Here is a 16,976-nt window from a genome sequence, read left to right as displayed (position 1 = left end):
TAGAAAATCTCTGTAGTGATTATTTCAAACCTCATCTGTTTCTTTTACGGAAATCAACACACTGCAACTTAAGAAAACAAGAGATGAAGAAATAAGATGATGCAAATACAGACAATACAAATAAAGAGTCAACACAAGCAAATGGAGAAATGTGCTGCAATCATTGTCCCTGTATGTGGTGATGTTTTGCATATTTGCAGCCTGTAAGACTGAGGTTTGGTGAGGAGTTCTGCGTTTGTTCGTGTTTTGTTTAGTTGCAGTGCATTGAGCTCTCAGGGCTACCGTACTCTTTCTCTTAGCTCCTGTGGATATCTGCAACATCTGGCGCGCTCTCTAATCGTGACCTTTCACATGTAGCTGCACTGCTAAGATAAGTAGAGGGAGACAGACTGAGGAGAGGGGGAGAGAGCAAGGATGGAGAGGTATGTCAGGTACTCAGCTGGAGGTCCTGTATCCTCTCTGTCAGTATCTTGTTGCAGTCTTGCCCCCTGACCAAACAGGACCCGAGCCTCAGCACCTCATGCTGTGTCAGGCTCTGCTGCTGTCCTCGTGCAGCACTCACAGCTTTTATTGTGGTAGTTCTCTGTTGTTCACCACTCCTCTCCATGCTGGGTGTGTGTTACGACACAAAGTTCCTCCAGCATGCTTCCTATTAGCACTACAAACTGCAAACTCATACAGTCAGTCTGTGTTGATCTTAAATTATAAATCTGATAGCTGCCAGTCAATACCCTCAACCTATCATATGCTGGAGCTACTTTAACCACAGGAAGTCAATATATTGATGTTATTATTAATGTAACATGTGGTCAGGGAAACCGTGTGGAAGGGCCTTACTCAGCAGCTTCACCCTGCTTGTTTTTCATTGGTTCCTGAGCTGAAACCTGTGTGAGTTGAAAACTGAATGTTGGGCCAATATGTAGCACGTGCAAAAATAATGATTAAAATTATTTTCCCTGATGCCTAATGCAGCTCTTTTGTAAAATACACAAATTTAGAAATATGTTATTAGTTAGCTTTCATTTCTCATTAGCTTTCTTGCAAAGAGTAAGATGAAAAGATTGATGCCACTCTCACATCAGTACACTAAATATGAAGCCCGGTCTACTTAACGTACATGAGAGAGGTAACACTTGGAAATGAAGCAAATGAGCGGATTTCCCCAAATGTCAAACTCTTCCTTTAAAGCTTGTATTTGTTTGTTTAACACAGAAATCTTACATGTCTTTTCCTCTGTTTTTCAGGTGCAGCATCTCAAGTGTCGTGGCTCTGGCGTGATAAATGTTAATCTGCCCTGATATTTGTATGGGTCTTCATCCTCAACCAAAGGTGAGTTCAGCCTCTTTGCAAACAGGCCTCTTGTGGTTTATTGTTATGAGTGGATTTATAACAGGTGCTGCACTCAGAACTGTGCAGTACTCAGACTCAAACACTAATCTCATCCAAATATGCTGAAAGTCTCCAAAAAGCTGTAAATAACAGCACATCACAGACATGATGTGGTGTCGTGACAGGCTCATAAACCTTCAGACTGAGGATTAGATGACTTTGATGTCATTATGCCTCTGTGCCAGCGACAGCCAGGCGCGGAGTCATTACGTTTAGGGGTTATCTGTCCATGCGTCGATCCCATTCTCATGAATTTGATATCTCAGTAAAGTCTTGAACGAATTACTTTGGTACAAATGTCAACCTGTACACAAGGACTAACTTATTAGATTTGATGCTGAAAGATCAAAGTTCAAGGTCACTGTGACCTCCCAAATCATGTGTTTGGCCTTGTGAATGCAATATCTCGGGAACCTTCCAAAGGAATCCTTTCAAATTTTGGCAAAAATTTCTGATTGGACTCAAGTATGAACTGATCAGACTTTGGGTCAAAGGTCAAGGTCACGGTGTCCACATGAAACACGTTTTTGGCATCTTTAATGTGATATATCAAGACCGCCTTGAGGGAATTTCTTTGGCACAAACATCCTCAAACTGATGGTGGTCAGAGGTCAAAGGTGTTAGGGTTAGGTGTGTCTATGTCTCACTCACAAAGTCTTAGGCTAATTATGACACAATTTAACAAAAAGGTCTAGTAGGATAAAATAATGAAATGATGTCATTTTATATCCAAATGGTCAAAGGTCAATTTCACTATGACATCATAATGTTCTGAAAAAACACTATTATTCAGTGCTATAACTCAGGAAGATGGGGTTTTGACCGTAATTCCTGCAACTGTGCTTGTTGGCAGAGGCATGCAACTGTGACATGGTAATTCTAGTTTTTTATTACAATAAGTCCAAACACTGATTTCTAGCATGGATTATCCAGGTAGCTGATTCCTTTTTTGCCATGATGGATCCCAGTCTGCCATTGAGAATAAAGTGAGTAAGTTAGTTCCCGGTGCTGCTAAGTCTCCATTTACACCCTTAAAACAGTGTTAAAGCGATAGAGACAATCTCCTCTGTTGTATCCTATTTTGGATTTTTTACACAGATCCTAAGTAAGGGCTGTACATGTCCAAGATCTTTTCAACAACTTCCATGGGTTGCCCTCGCTTTCACTGTCTTCCAAAGTACTGATGTCCTTATTTCAAAGAGATAGAGTAACGTTTTGTTGCTACCTGACAAACAATTGAGGCCTTGATGTTGGTTGCCCAGGAGCTGTAAACTGAAGTTGAACCTATCTCTGGAACCTCAGTTGGAACCAAGACCGGCAAAATGGTCAGCCCTCTTTTTCATCAGTTTGACAAGAGCACTCTCTTTAGCCGTTGATTTACTAGAAGTTGCTACAGTATGTTATTCCTTTTTGCTACTTAGGTTAATCCCTTTTCTGGCAGCTCAAACTGGTCATTTGCCTAGTCTGACTGACAAAAAAGGCAGATCCTAACTCTGGGTCATGTTTTGTTTCTGTCTTGGTCTTGTACTTTTTGTTTAATGGGACTGAGCTACTGTGCTGGCTGTTCTTGCGGGAGCAGTACATCACCAGTTGCATCTGTGCACCTCAACCAGGACTTACAGCCTGGCCTCAGATGAGATATCAGTTTTAAGGCTTGACATGAAAGGAAGATTTAAAGACTGCAAAGAAAAAATTCACACAGAATGGTGAAGACAGCCAAGATCTGACACGCAGTTATAGAAAGCACTGGGATGGGAGGTAAAGCCACCCCTGCTGGCTCCGTCAGACTATGATTCCTCCTTGGTTGGGGCCTTCTCTACCATCCCCTTGAGAGGCAGGGCTGCTGGGACAGAGCCACTGATCATGTGCTGCTTCAATGCAAGTTAGCATTTTATAGAGTAAAAGAACAAACACTGTCAGTTTTCTTTTTATGATTTTAATATTTCATTTTCTACCTCTCCAAACTCCTAAAAATCCTTCCTTTATGATTCATCAAGGTTGGAATAAGTGGCCATCTGTGAACTGACTATTTATAGCAGATTGGCTTTAAGAGAGGTCAAATCATGGACACACACTCAATCGCTCCTTAAGCACCCTGCAGTTCAAGCAGGAGTCATTCAGTGGATGATGTTTGAGAACTTGCATGTTCAAATTATTTTTCAAAGCAATTTTTATTCCTTTCTGGAGACCTGCTGAGAGCTTTCCGTATATGATATTACAGAGGCAAAGTGATGCTGGGATTACAGAACATACCTATTTGAATATAACTAGGCCCATACCCTCTACAATTTTTTGGTGAATAATATAAACTTCAGCAACACCTTCAGTTTTACTATCATAAAGATCAAGCAGAACAATCACTTTCTGTTGTCCATGTTTATTTTAGCAGCATTTTAGCATACTTCAGGTCATCTAGGTTGTACCACTTTTTAACAGTCACATAGCAATAACAAACAATACAGTGGCCCTTGTGACCTTTAACTTCTTGCTGTGTTCCTAGCAGCCAACACGCAACTGCACTTTGCATTTGAGCGTTGTATGTGTCACATCTGAATGGAACCTAACCCAAGGATATTTTTCTTTTTAAATACCATGTTAAGCGTGACCTTTCTCTGCAAAACCTCAGCTGCTGCCCTTCAGTTATATATAATGTTCACATCACGTTTTGTTATGCCAGCAGAACTCTTCAGGATCAGACGGGTTCAGCTTGTAACCCTTATCGGGTAAATGCTAGTCAGAGGAGGTTAAGTGCACTGACATAAGGACAGAGTGGCTATCCATCCACCTCTCAAATCAAGGTCATTTTATCCTCAAATCCTTGGTCCTCCAAAATGGCATCGGTTTAATTAACTCTCTGGAGCCTCACTTTAGAAAGGCCATTTTAATAGTGTGGAAATGCATATTAATCTACTGGCAAGGGGCCAATTATGACTGACTGTCACTGACTGCATTCGTTGTGTGGACTAATATGACCTTTCCAAGCCTAAGCTCAGTGATTGAAACTCTTTTATGTAACTGAACTTCAAAATGTAGGAAAGCAACTCGTTTTGAATATCAGGGATGAAGATATTTCAGACATTTCTGTTCACTTTTATGTTGTAAATGTAGATTTACTATATGTGTAACATGGCAGCACATTAGCATTTTACAATACTATAATTCAGAAATTATTTTATCTCACATATTACAGTGTTTGTAACCCAGATATGTTCTTTGGTGAAAAATTAGGACATGGGTTGTGATTTACTTATCGGGGATTCATGGCCTGTCAGCAGCACTGTAAGTTGCATGTGTAACAATACAGTGAGTGATACTGCTCACTATGAACTCAGTGTTAGTGTAGTGGCTCAGAGGTGCCCTGTCACTAAACCCCAATTAATAGGGATGCAATAATTAGCTGATTAAAAGATTAGTTGATAAACAGAAAATAATGGGCAACTATTTTGATGATCAATTTATTTACAGATAAAAATTATTTATCAATTAATCAAGAAAATAATTTGAAAATTAATTGATAATGATAATAATTGTTAGTTGTAGTCTTTGCATATGAATATAGATTTTGTATGAACCTGTTAGTGTTGGTGTGACTTGATGCATTTCAAAGAACACAAAATATGTCATACAATGTGAAATAGTGCGACCAAGCTGTTGTTGTGGTGCTAAAATAATTTGCTGATCTTGTCTAGTGTACAACAGTGACCAGCCAGTTGTATGACTGATCAGTACATATGCTCATGTCATTTTGTATCATTTTTCCTGGGTAACTCGGCCAGTTCAGCAGAAATATGCCCCAGTCAATAAATAGCAGCACAGTAATAGCAGCAGGCCTCCCGTCCATCATTCCTTCACACGGCACAAAGCAGAGTCAAAGTGTTGCTGAGCTCAGTTACATCAAGTATGTAGACATTTTGAGCAGAAAACTGTGCCACTAACAGCAGGTTGCCAGTAACTAGCTAGTTTGACTTTCAGCTCGCACTGGGGTCATCCGTGCTTTTGCTGTTTTGGATAAAAGCGTTCACCAAACAGCATACATTAGAGGTTGGCTTATCTCTGTTCTGCACTTCAGCTGAATGGAAATGAAAATTGTTACAAAAGGTTTTGAAGTTACTTTCCTTGACACTGGTGTTGAATGTGCAGAGGAGGACTTTTAATAAGGCAGCCCGAGCCCAGAGTCACGCAGACTGTCTCCAAGGGCCAACAGGCCCATAGCCATGAACTCACCAGCTCTCTCACTAATGCACTACTTTATTTTCTCTCTCTCTCGCTGACACCTTTGAGAAGCTGGTGTTTTGTTTTCATTTGAAGGAAGAGGCACTGCTGGCCCACAGCCCAGTGAACTGCAGTGGCCTGTATTCCAAATAATTAAGATAGAAGACAATTTATTAAAGTTAATCATACTTCTTACAGTGCAGATACACATTCATTCAATTTTATTTGGATGCCTTCCCTGCCTCTTTCACATTACATTTTTACATGATTAATAAGAACAATTCCACAAGAGAATTGCTACTCCAAGTGACATTTAGGCCATGTCGCCTTCAAAATGATTTCTTGTCAACCAGTCCCTCAGCCTCAGGAAGTGTTCAAATATTGTTTATTACTCATTTTGATTCATTCAATGTCAGAACGAGCCTGAGGCTGCTGTTTATCATTTTATGCACTGAGGGCATATTAATGGTCCTGGGAAAACGACTTTAATAAGTTAATGTACACCAAGTGAGAGGAGCTTTTTTTATGACTGGGTCCACCACTATGAATTGGTTGAGACAGGGTGAAATGGGTCTCCAGCCATGCAGTCAACTCCAGTCCACAGTCGAGTATGCAATCTTTTTAGGAAATTACAGGTTGTAATGATAAAGCCCTCAAGTTCTTCCTGTCTGCATTCATTACAGTAATGACTCTGACCGTACTTGTAACATGCCATTTCAAACATTTCATCTGCAGCAAAGGATTTGTGGTGAAAAAAATAGGTTTTCAGCTTCCTTAAAATATTGTATGTTTAACTTCAGAAAATATGAGTACGGAGCTGAAGGTGTTGCCAGTGTTAAGCTGATATTTGCAGAGGCTTTTGACGTGAATGTGGTCAGGTTCAGTTGTAGCTCTGAACCATGGTTCCTGTGTATTTGCTATAAAGTTAACCTGCCACAGTAAATATGTTCCTATTCTGTCACTCTACCACATTACTGCTTTTAGACCAACTGCCTCATATCAGTGGAATTGTTTGTATAGCACTGAGGCATAGCTATGTTTACAGCTGCTCTCAGTAATAATTACATCCTCCATTGTAGTGCAGAGAGAACATGCACTTTGCTGCAGTGGGCCCTGCGTTGTGGGGGATGACTGTAGGTGTTTAATTAAATGGTCTTAAATTATGGTACCACCCCAGGGAGATTGTTGTCTTCAGTTAGTGACATTGCCACCCTTTTTTTATTGTGTTGCAGTGAAGAGTGGCAGGGTCAGTGTTTCCCCTGGGCTTTTCCTCTGTAGCATTGGTATGAAGAGTATGCACTCTTGGTCTGGTGGCAGAAAAGGTCACTGTCCACTCTGACTGTGCTTTTAATTTCTTCTCTCTTTTTGGAGTTTGTTGCATTTCTACAATCACTTCTGCCAATAGTGAGGTAAAATGTAACTTTTCTAGTTCTTACAGTGAAGATGCGTCATTGCAGCCTGGTAATAATGAAGTGCGACTAGAAGAGCCAGCTGTATGTAGTCACAGCAGCACTTTGAGCTATACGCCATCAGAATGCCTCACCATGGCAATGTAACATTGTGGTGTTTATCAGGTATATTGTTCACCATGTTAGTTCAGTGAGTTAGCATGCTAACATTTGCAAATAAGCACCACTGGGAGTGTCAATTTTCAGGTAATCAAAGTATTGGTCAAATGAAAACTTAGATCTGATGATACATGAAAGGCAATGATGATGATACATGATGATGATGATGATGATACATGATAGGTGACATGATCACCAAAGTTGCCACAGTTGATCCAGTGGAAAACATGAATGTCTGTTCCAAAATTAACAGTGGTTGATTTTTTTAAGATATTTTACTCCAAACCACAAATGTCAACCCCATGGTGGCGCTAAAAGAAAAGTCAAGGGATCACTTAAATCATGATGATGATTCCTCAACCATAAATGTCTGTTCCAAACTGTTCCAATGTCTGTTAAATGTCTGTGCAAACTTTTGGATGTTGAGATATTTCACTTGATAAATAAAAACTGTGACCTGCTTGTGGTGTTACATGAGAAGTCTGAGTCCTCTAACTTGAATGAACATACACAGTATGTCCCTAACCAGTGGCAGGCGTAGTGGACCTTTGTCATCATGAGAAGAATATACTGTATAGTACAGAACCAACTTAAGGTCATGGTGGGAATTTTCTGGAACTACTTTTTTTTATCTTACTTTGCTATACATTTTGTGTTCCTTTTTATCCACAGAGGAAAACTGAGCTGTATTAAGTGGTATTATTATGTATTAGATATCATTTATAGCCTGATTGTGACCCTCACTATCAGAGGCTAGTTATTCTTAAATTCCTGAGGTGTATATTAATAGTGATAGATTCAGATCCTGAGACAGTGACATTGCTTTCTTGGATTAAATAGAAACCTAAAAAAGGCCACAGTACAGCCACCAACAATGTCCACAACACCATAGAAACAACCACAATTGCAGTTGTGGCACAGACCACGTCTACAGCCGCAGCAAAGGCCACAGCTTAAACAATTGCTCAAGCCACGGCCAGGCAGAGCAGCTACAGCTGCGGTCAGAGCCAGTGGCTGTGTACTGTTGGAGCTTGGCCTTTGGAAAGGAGCAATAAGCAATAAATTCATAATGTAAAGTGTCAGATCGATTCTCCTGTCTGTGGTATCTACAAAGCGTTACTCTTAACTGGCAGTGTAATATAATTCTCTTGAGGACAGGCCCAGTAACTGAAGGCGAAAAACATATTGTGAAGTAATGCAGAAGTAGTTCAGACAAAACACCTCACTGTGACTTTTTAGGGTCTCTGGGGAATAGAGTTGAAGTACAGTACGTGAAATTGTGACTAATTCTAAAATGATACGCTCCTTTTTTATATCAAACCATGAAGAATAGGAATTTAAAAAACCATAGCAATGCACCCATTAAAATAAAACTACATTTGCATGTCCCACAACGGCCTTTTCCACGAACTGCCAAGTACTTCTGATATGGTTAGTGCACATTGGATGCTACTTGTAACAATAATTAGCTTTTTACCTCAGACTGTGGCAGAGTCTGCTCTTTTATTTCCAGTGTGTGCATGTGATGGCGGGCGATGCAGCGTTGCCCTTGCGGTGGTGTTTCGAGACTGTATTTGGATGTGTGGCGCTGATGCAGCAGAGGGTGGCAGCGGCAGAGAACCGGCGAGTGTGACTAATCCAGGGATCTTCTGTGTGGTGTGTACGGCTGGCCGTCCTTCACGCCTCACGCCTCACTGATGGGGGCCGCACACCCACGGCCTCACACACTGATAGGGTTTAGGGGGGTTGCATGTAGATCTCAATAAATTATCACCACATATTCTATAGTGCGGTTTAGACTTTCACTCTGGGGCCCAGCAGGTAGCACACAAAGTTTCAGGTTGTTTTGGATACTACTCTGTGCTTTCTATATTTTTGTTTCTGCTGCGTAAAAGACTTCGGGGAGTTTGTAGTGGTTGTTATCCATAATAGCCACAGTCTTACTTCCAGTCTCAGCAATGCAATGGGCCCACAAGAGCTAAAGATCTTTACTGCTCCAATTTCAACGCAAATATCATTTTTTATATTTTTTTCAGATTATCTTAGACAATCCTACAAGGAGGTTTAGTTATAAAACTGATGTTTTAAAGTGTCATCCTTGAGACTCTGTAACTTCTTTTGACTGCATAGTCTCCACTTTATGTGAATTCATTGTTAGAACTACAGCCCTTCAGAGACCTGCTAATTCTGCTTTAATATTGCAGTTTCATTTTGCCTGTCATTACAGAAATGACAAAAATGATACATGAGAGCACTGAACAAAGCTTCGCCTTGTTAAGTGCCAATGGAGAGAAATTGGGAATGTACAGTGCCTTTGTATCAAGAGCCATGTTCTTCTTCAGCTACAGTGAGGGAAGTTGCCCTCCTCTGATTGCCTCCCAACTGGCTCTAGCTCTTCCATGTTTTAAACCAGTGTGGGGCTGCTAATATATTCATTGATTGTGTGAAAAGAGAAACAAGCAATGCAATCCAGCTGTATCAGTTCATCTCACACAAACAGTTGCTGTTGCCAGAAACACTTTATATTGCAGAGAGATGCAACAGAGGAGTAACAAGTATCCAAGACTCAATTGTAATCTTCCTTTCCTTTCTTTAATCTTTTCTATCTGCATCAATTTGGTTATGTGTAATTTTGTTAATATAGTCTACATATTTTAACCTTTAACCTTATCTTACCTTACCTTACCTTATCTATCTGTGTTCCTCAGGATAAATTCAATTACTTAAAAAAAGAAAGGCTTTTTAAAAAGCCATGGTAGCACGTCTTTTCGACAGTTGACCAGATATTTGTTATTTGTCTGCCATTTTGATGCTGGACAGGCAACACAGAGTGACTTTGTTGGAGCTTTTTTTGCAGAAATGGATGCTACACTGATGAGAGTGGAAAACCAAAGCAATGACCAAAAAGATGCTGAAACGCCCCATACAGCTGAGAGGAACTGCAGAGTGGAGTGGTTCTTCACTGTGGGCCTGTTACTTTGAGCGACCCCATTCACATTACATGTAGTCATCAGAGGTGGATCAAACTGACTGCATTACTATATGAATTATTCGCGGCCTAGGCTCAGGAGGTAGAGCAGGTTGTTCTTTAATCAGATGGCTGGAGGTTTGATCCCTGGCTCCTTCAGTCTGGATGATGAAGTGTCCTTGGGCAGGATACTGAACTCCAAATTGCCCCTGATGGCTGTACCATGAGTGTGATGTAGGCTTATATATGTGTGAGTGAATGGATGAATGTTGCAAGTATTGTAAAGTGCTCTTTAAGGCTAGAAAAGTGTGATATAAGTGCAGTGCAGTCCATTGAAATGCCACTATTGACTTTTGTGTCAGTCACCTACTTAATTCACTGTGTGATGAATGTACTGTACAAATTCTCAAAGCAAACACGCAGATCTCTTTCACTTAACTGTGAATTAATTTATCACCTTATCCTCGGTGGCAAGCCTCTTTTCAAAGTTGTACCAGTAGTGAAGCCAGGCCAGAATAAATCCCTCTTTGCTGACTCTGCCCATGGTGGCTCCAGCTTCTTTTCATTGTATACTTGAAATCCAAGTATGACTTTCTTCAGTGAGCTGAACACAGTGAGCTTTCATCTTTCACAACAGCCTTGTTTTAATGTGTGTGTGTCATAAATTTACTTTTATCATGCTTTTTTTGGTGTAATTAGCCAGTACAGCATGTATGCATGTGCTCAGCAGTATGTATATGTGTGTCTCACTGGGTGCTTCATAATTAAACATATGTACGCTTTTGAATGTGTGTCTGTGTGTGAGAGGAAGGAAGGGAGTTTAGCCCCCTGTGCTCTGTAAAAATGCTGCACTGGAATGTTAATTGGTAAGAACGGTCTGCCTCGCAGATAACACACAAGGCCACTTTTAAGAAACGAAAGATCAGGATGTCCCACTGTCCCGCCCCACTGAGACAAAGGAGAGGAAGAGGGTTTGTGTGTGTGTGTGTGTGTGTGTGTGTGTGTGTGTGTGTGTGTGTGTGTGTGTGTGTGTGAGGAGCGGCGTTTGCTAGAATCCTTCCTTTTCCCTTCCTGCCTCTCTCCCACTCAACTCCACATCACGTTGCCTCATAACAAATAGAAAAACAGAAATCTTCCAGCGCGTGAGGTGATTCACGGGGAGACTCAAAGCGCATATATTATTAAGACGGGATAGGAAAGGTTTTGAAGTTATGCTAATGAGGATCCTTTTGGTGCTACAAATCTAACCGTTATTTGAATAATTTCTCTGCCAGTCCCTCCTTTCTACCCCCTTCTCAGCCGTTCGTTTTTTCTTCTGTCGTCTTCTCATTCTACAAGAGTCACATATTCAAGGACGTAGCATTGGCATGAATCTGTGTTCATGCTGTTTAAGGGAGGTGATGGTAGATTAGACAGCAGCTACTGAGAACTCAACACAGATCTCTGACCGGAGGCTCGGAGGCTTCTCCTCCCCCATGCAACCTATAATAAATTTTATGCCTACCTCCTCCTATACATGTCCATACAGTCACATATACAGTATAATATAGATGGATGTTAAGATGAACTACATGTTTTGCTGTATGCATATATTTGCAGTGTACACATACAGTAACCTCACAGAGCCATCCCTCTGTGTTTCAATAGGACAGAATCACAGTATCTAATCTTAAAAAGGCACACTGTGAATATTGTTGGATCACATGTTCCGGTAATCATGATTTTAGTTGGCATCCTTACAAATCAAGCAGTCTAGTATTGGTCTGTTATTCAATAAACAGATCATACAATTTGCATCATATCCCAATATCAGTGTAAGTCAATGCTGACTGTAGGATTTTGTAATAAGTTCAAAAGTCAACAGGGAGAAGTGCAGGAGTACCAGGCTCAGTGAAATGTGGTCTAGTTAAAACCCTGGGGACTGAGTTTTGAATTAGCTGTAAACAAGATGGATTTTTTTTTCTTTTGCAGATGCCAGAGAGCATGGATTTTCAGTAGTCCAGTGCAGAGGTGAGCAAGGTGACAGTTTCAAGGTTTTTGGTTGAGTCTAATCCTTGACATGTTTCTAAGATGCAGAAAGCAGCACTGAACCATATATTTCATGTGTTTATCTCAGCTGTAGCGCAGTTAAAGATGGCACCAAGATTCTTGCAGTGTGGGATTACACAATGAGACTGCATACCAAGAGAATTTGAAGATAAAATATTTGCACTGTCTGGACCTATGATTTGCGTCCCTGTCTCATTACCGTTTAGCTGGAGGAAATTCTGAGACATCCACTTGTGAAAGACAGTTTTGGAATGATAAAACTTTCTGATGGTTTGCAGGGTCACAGCTTAGATAAATGGGAGTGTCTTTACTGTCATTATGTTTGCACATAAGGTGACCTAAGTTAAGCATTGAAATGGGAAAAGGATAGGGCCAAGCACACAGCCTGCAGGACCCTGCACTTCATACCCAGACCAATACCTGCACAGCAATATCTGTCTTTTAGGAAGGACCTAAGAGCAGCACCACTTATACGCATCCAGGTTTTAAGAAGGTAGATATCAAAGCTGTCCTTTGATCCAGAAGAACAAAACCAGACTGAAATTTCTCAAATATAAAGCAGATCTGTCTAAAACAGGGGGTTAGAGATTGGCCTGACATTAGTAAATCAGGGGGGTCGAGTGTTGGCTTGTGTGGTGATGTGTTGGACGCTTTCTGCATAATGTGTAATGTGTGATTGATCGCATTTCCTGTGGATCCCACACACACACACGCACACACACAGCTTCCTGAGCTTCACTAGTAAGGCTGTAGTCTAATCGTGGTGGTTCCTATATCATTACACGTCAGACTGTGTAACTCTCTCCACACCCAGCGGCAGAATGAAATGAGTTGAAATAACAACAAAAGCAGCCATGTTTGGACTCTGCAATCTTCTGGTGCTTCCAGTGTCAATATGCTCCCCCACATTTGATTTGGTGAGCTCCACAAGTCACTGTGGAGCACTGGCACTCTGACTGCTGTTATTGATTTATGAGGAAGAGGGCCGGGGATTATACTGTTGTAGAGGCAGTGTAAACTGGAGGCGGTGGATGAGCCATGCCTTGATTGTAAGTAATAACTAGAAATTGCAGGAGCGTGTTCAGATGCTCTCCCACAATGCTGATCATAAAATTCTTTGGAAAACTGTTTTGAATATTGAGACAAAATATGCAATCTCAGCCTTTTTGAAAAAATATATTTTTTCTTAACTCATTCCAGATGTCTGTAGACCAGCACAATATAAAGAAAGAGTGATTATCAATTTTCTCATCTAACTCTCATCAAGAAAGTAAATAAGCTTTTCTCACAAAATGTTGAACTATTCCTTCAACCAGTTTCAACTGCAAGGAAGTGTAGGTACACCAGGCAACAAAAATCAGCAGGTAAATATGCAGGTGTGTGAGTGTGTGTTTGTGTGTGCATTTGCACAATGTCAAATTGGCAGTACTTTGCCACCCTCTTGTAGCTGTAATTGTAGAGAACAGTGAGGGAGTCCCACTCAAGTACATGAGCTCTAATTTCCACAAGCTCAAAGCTGAAGTGACCCGCAGAAATATCCTCTATTATCTCCCCTGCAAACAACAGAACAATGCAAATGAAGAGCACTTTGTATGTGAAGGGCGTACACTTGGGTCAAGAAGGACTTTCATGCTGTCATGATGATGTATCATGTGATTCAAAGCACTTTGGTTACTCACCTGAAAATATCCAATGTAGATGTATTTATTCATTTAATGGATTGCACTTTATGTTTTCCAGTGATCTCCTCGGTCATAGCTGTATATTCACAATCATTCACACACCAAGGACTAGGGCCTCACGTGCAAATGTTGCCTATGCACAAAAACTTTGCGTACACCATCTTTCCCGCTCACGGTCAGATATGTCAAGAGTGAAACGCCAGCTTCATGTGTAGTGTACACACACGAAGTGATGCAGCGGATCTACTAACATTAGGAACTGGTTTACGAGTCTGTTGGACCACATGTGAAACCAACTACTCCTCAAACTAATTTACATAGCACAGACACATAGGCATTGAACAATAACACATCCACATTTATGTCATTACATAAAGTGGACATAAAAGCAATACATAGCATTAAAAAAACTGGCAGCTTTGACCTTATAAGAAGACACAGCAAATGGCAGAATTAAGGGAACAGGTATTTCCAGACCATTTGGCTCATGATAATTGACTTCTCAGCCATTTCCTAGAGCAATCCTCTTTGAACTGTGTGCTGTAGTGGGGGTGATCCAGAGGGAACTGGCAGACCGGTCAGGACTGTGCAAGTCGGGCCATGCCAGCTTTATGGCAGGGGATCATCCGTATGTCAGCCAGGTGAAGTTCATGCGTACGCAGCTCTCCAGTTTTGTGAGTATTCTTCGTTTCATTATGAGTTCTAAGCAAGACTTTGTACATGAAGCCCCTGGCCAGTACAAGCAGCTCCTTTCATACAGTTGGTGGGTCAAAGTGTCTAGATGAAAGGCACCTTGTCAACAGATGCCTAAATTTACTGCTCTCTGAATCCTTACTTGATTCTTTTTTTCATTTTTTTAACCCACGAATAACCGACAAGGGAGGATCAAAACATGACTGTGAAGTTTACCAGGCAGAACTTTTGTTTGATTGCTGATGGGTGACGATTTCCCCCTTCACTGACTCCTGGTGTGGACCCACAGCGAGACCTCCAGGCTCCAGAGAGACCACACATGGAGGTGGAAAGGGGAGGTGGAGGTTGGTGGAGTGTCTGCTCTCAGGCGTTAATTTCTGTCATCCTTTTCCGGTGGCTTGTCTGTAGATTTCATCCCCTATAGGCCTTTGTCATATTAGACCACCAACCCCTCTATACTTGGGTTGTTCCTGATGAACATTGAGGGGAAAGATAAGAGTTCAAATCTAATCCAAATGGAGCTTCTGGGATGTAATGTGAAACAAGAAAACTGTCCATTTGGAGCTTTGGAGAATAAATTCTCACAATTTGACTGTGACAGTACATCCAATGTCTGCAAACAAACAAACAAAAACCAGTTGTTGATACAGCATGAAATAATCTAGAATACACTCTGATACAAAAAAGAACAAAGTAAAACCAAAAACATTATAGCAGCACAGAAGAATGGCACAAGTTTGTTTTATTTTTTCCTTTTTCCTCTTCCAATTGAAGCACTACAATCCACCAGGTATTCATTACACAACCTGACCCTTGTACAGAGAGTGCTATCAACATTTTATCAGACCAGTCTCACAGAGTGTGACATGCAATGAACCTGCAAGATTGCTGTTATTGCACAGTCTATAGGAGCCGACCTGAGAGTGTGTATAGCTTGGCTTTAGCCTTAACTGATGAAGGTAGCAGATGGCCGGATTGTCTAGTGACCAAGCAATACATTGTAGTTCATTCATTCACTGTAGTTTTGTACTTTCTTGCATTTCAATTTGTACCTTTAAAAGACAACTCCAAGTGTTGCACGAGATTTGGAAAAAAAGGTTGTAACTGCTGTAGCAGCTTTTCCTGTATTGGTCAAGTTTAGAAAAACCTCACATCCTTGTTTGTAACTTCAGCTTTTTGATAGAAATCTAATGACAACAATGTCAGGATATTAATGTCAGTAATCAGGGTTATTTTCTCAGACCTGACAAAACCACTGGTGACCTCATGCAACTGTTTTCACAGGCTGAAATGTCGTGATGTTACAGTTAAAGTTTAATTCCCTGAAACAACTAGTGCAATGGTGCATTGACTCCATCTCAGAGGTGGTGATATTTCACATATGGAAAAGGACCAGCTGATATACATTGGTCTTAGCTACACCTGTTCTCCACAGCTATGAATGTCCTGTCTGAGTAAAACAAAGTGAAATGAGCCTCTGACTCTCTTCTTCTCTCTCATTCTCTTTCACTGTCTCTCCTTCTGTCTTCCTCTGAATGAGGGCAGCAGAGTTGGATGAGGGTCGCCCTGTTCGCCCTCACCTTCATTGTCCTCCTTTTATTCTCTTGCTAAACGCCACTGACAGCATCACTGCTCACATGGATCCCCCCTCCGCCCTCCCCGTTCCCGAAGACCCGGTGTGGCCACTGAATGGCCGGGGTGTCAAAAGAAGAGGAAAACAAAGTTCGGAAGTAATAGTGTTACTTCCCTCATCACCTGGGATACAAGGGAGGATCAATAGTTTTTCATTAACCTGTCTTCCTCCCTGTAAACGAGTAGGTCTAGCCTCGGGTGTCAGTAAATACTCCAGCATTGATAGTGTTGGTGGATGGTATCTCTCTCGTTTTTACACTCACACACTTACTCTCTCTCTCTCTCTCCACTATGTTGCTGTTAAGAAGACCCCTCACGGCTGCCTTTCCTTCACACTGAACCAAACAAAGCCAGCATACTGTCGCCCCAGTGTGTGATTTCAGTAGCATGGAGGCGTTTTGGAATCAGAGACATGACATGTAATCGGCATCTGTCCCTCCATTCTGGCTCTCGCTTTTACACAGATGTCACAGACGTGGCTCAGACTACCTCCACTGCCGTCTGAAAGGCGGACTACAGTGTCTCCCCATTCCATGTTTGTACCAGTTATACAGAATGGGGAGGTGGGGTGATGATGCAACACTCCTTGAATAGGCTGTGTGGGACACAAAGGTGGGGAGATATATGCCAACTACTGTATGTAGGTAAACTTACAGTACCGTAGGAATGATGATGAACAGACTTCTCCTTTGGCCTAAACAGGGACAATACTAATACCCTCTGACAGCATTAAGGAGTGTGTAATGAAATAAGACAATGCAAATAACAAAACACAAAATAAAT

At 41.2% G+C, this 16,976-nt stretch overlaps 1 protein-coding gene across 5 annotated transcripts in view; it reads left to right on the top strand.

The window, feature by feature from the left end:
- Positions 1-16,976, top strand: part of arvcfb (ARVCF delta catenin family member b) — a 227,768-nt gene that overhangs the window by 50,201 nt on the left and 160,591 nt on the right. For all 5 annotated transcript variants that reach the window (XM_071482095.1, XM_071482101.1, XM_071482096.1 and 2 more), the window contains exon 2: positions 1,245-1,329. The gene's annotated coding sequence lies outside the window, so the exon portion shown is untranslated. The remainder of the gene's footprint in view (positions 1-1,244; positions 1,330-16,976) is intronic.

The sequence above is a fragment of the Trachinotus anak genome, unplaced genomic scaffold (assembly GCF_046630095.1).
Source record: "Trachinotus anak isolate AG129_WGS33_773 ecotype Australia unplaced genomic scaffold, CSIRO_AGI_Tana_v1 ptg000008l, whole genome shotgun sequence".
NCBI lineage: Eukaryota > Metazoa > Chordata > Actinopteri > Carangiformes > Carangidae > Trachinotus > Trachinotus anak.
Note: the sequence above shows the minus strand (reverse complement) of the source record. Positions and strands in the feature narration are given on the sequence as shown.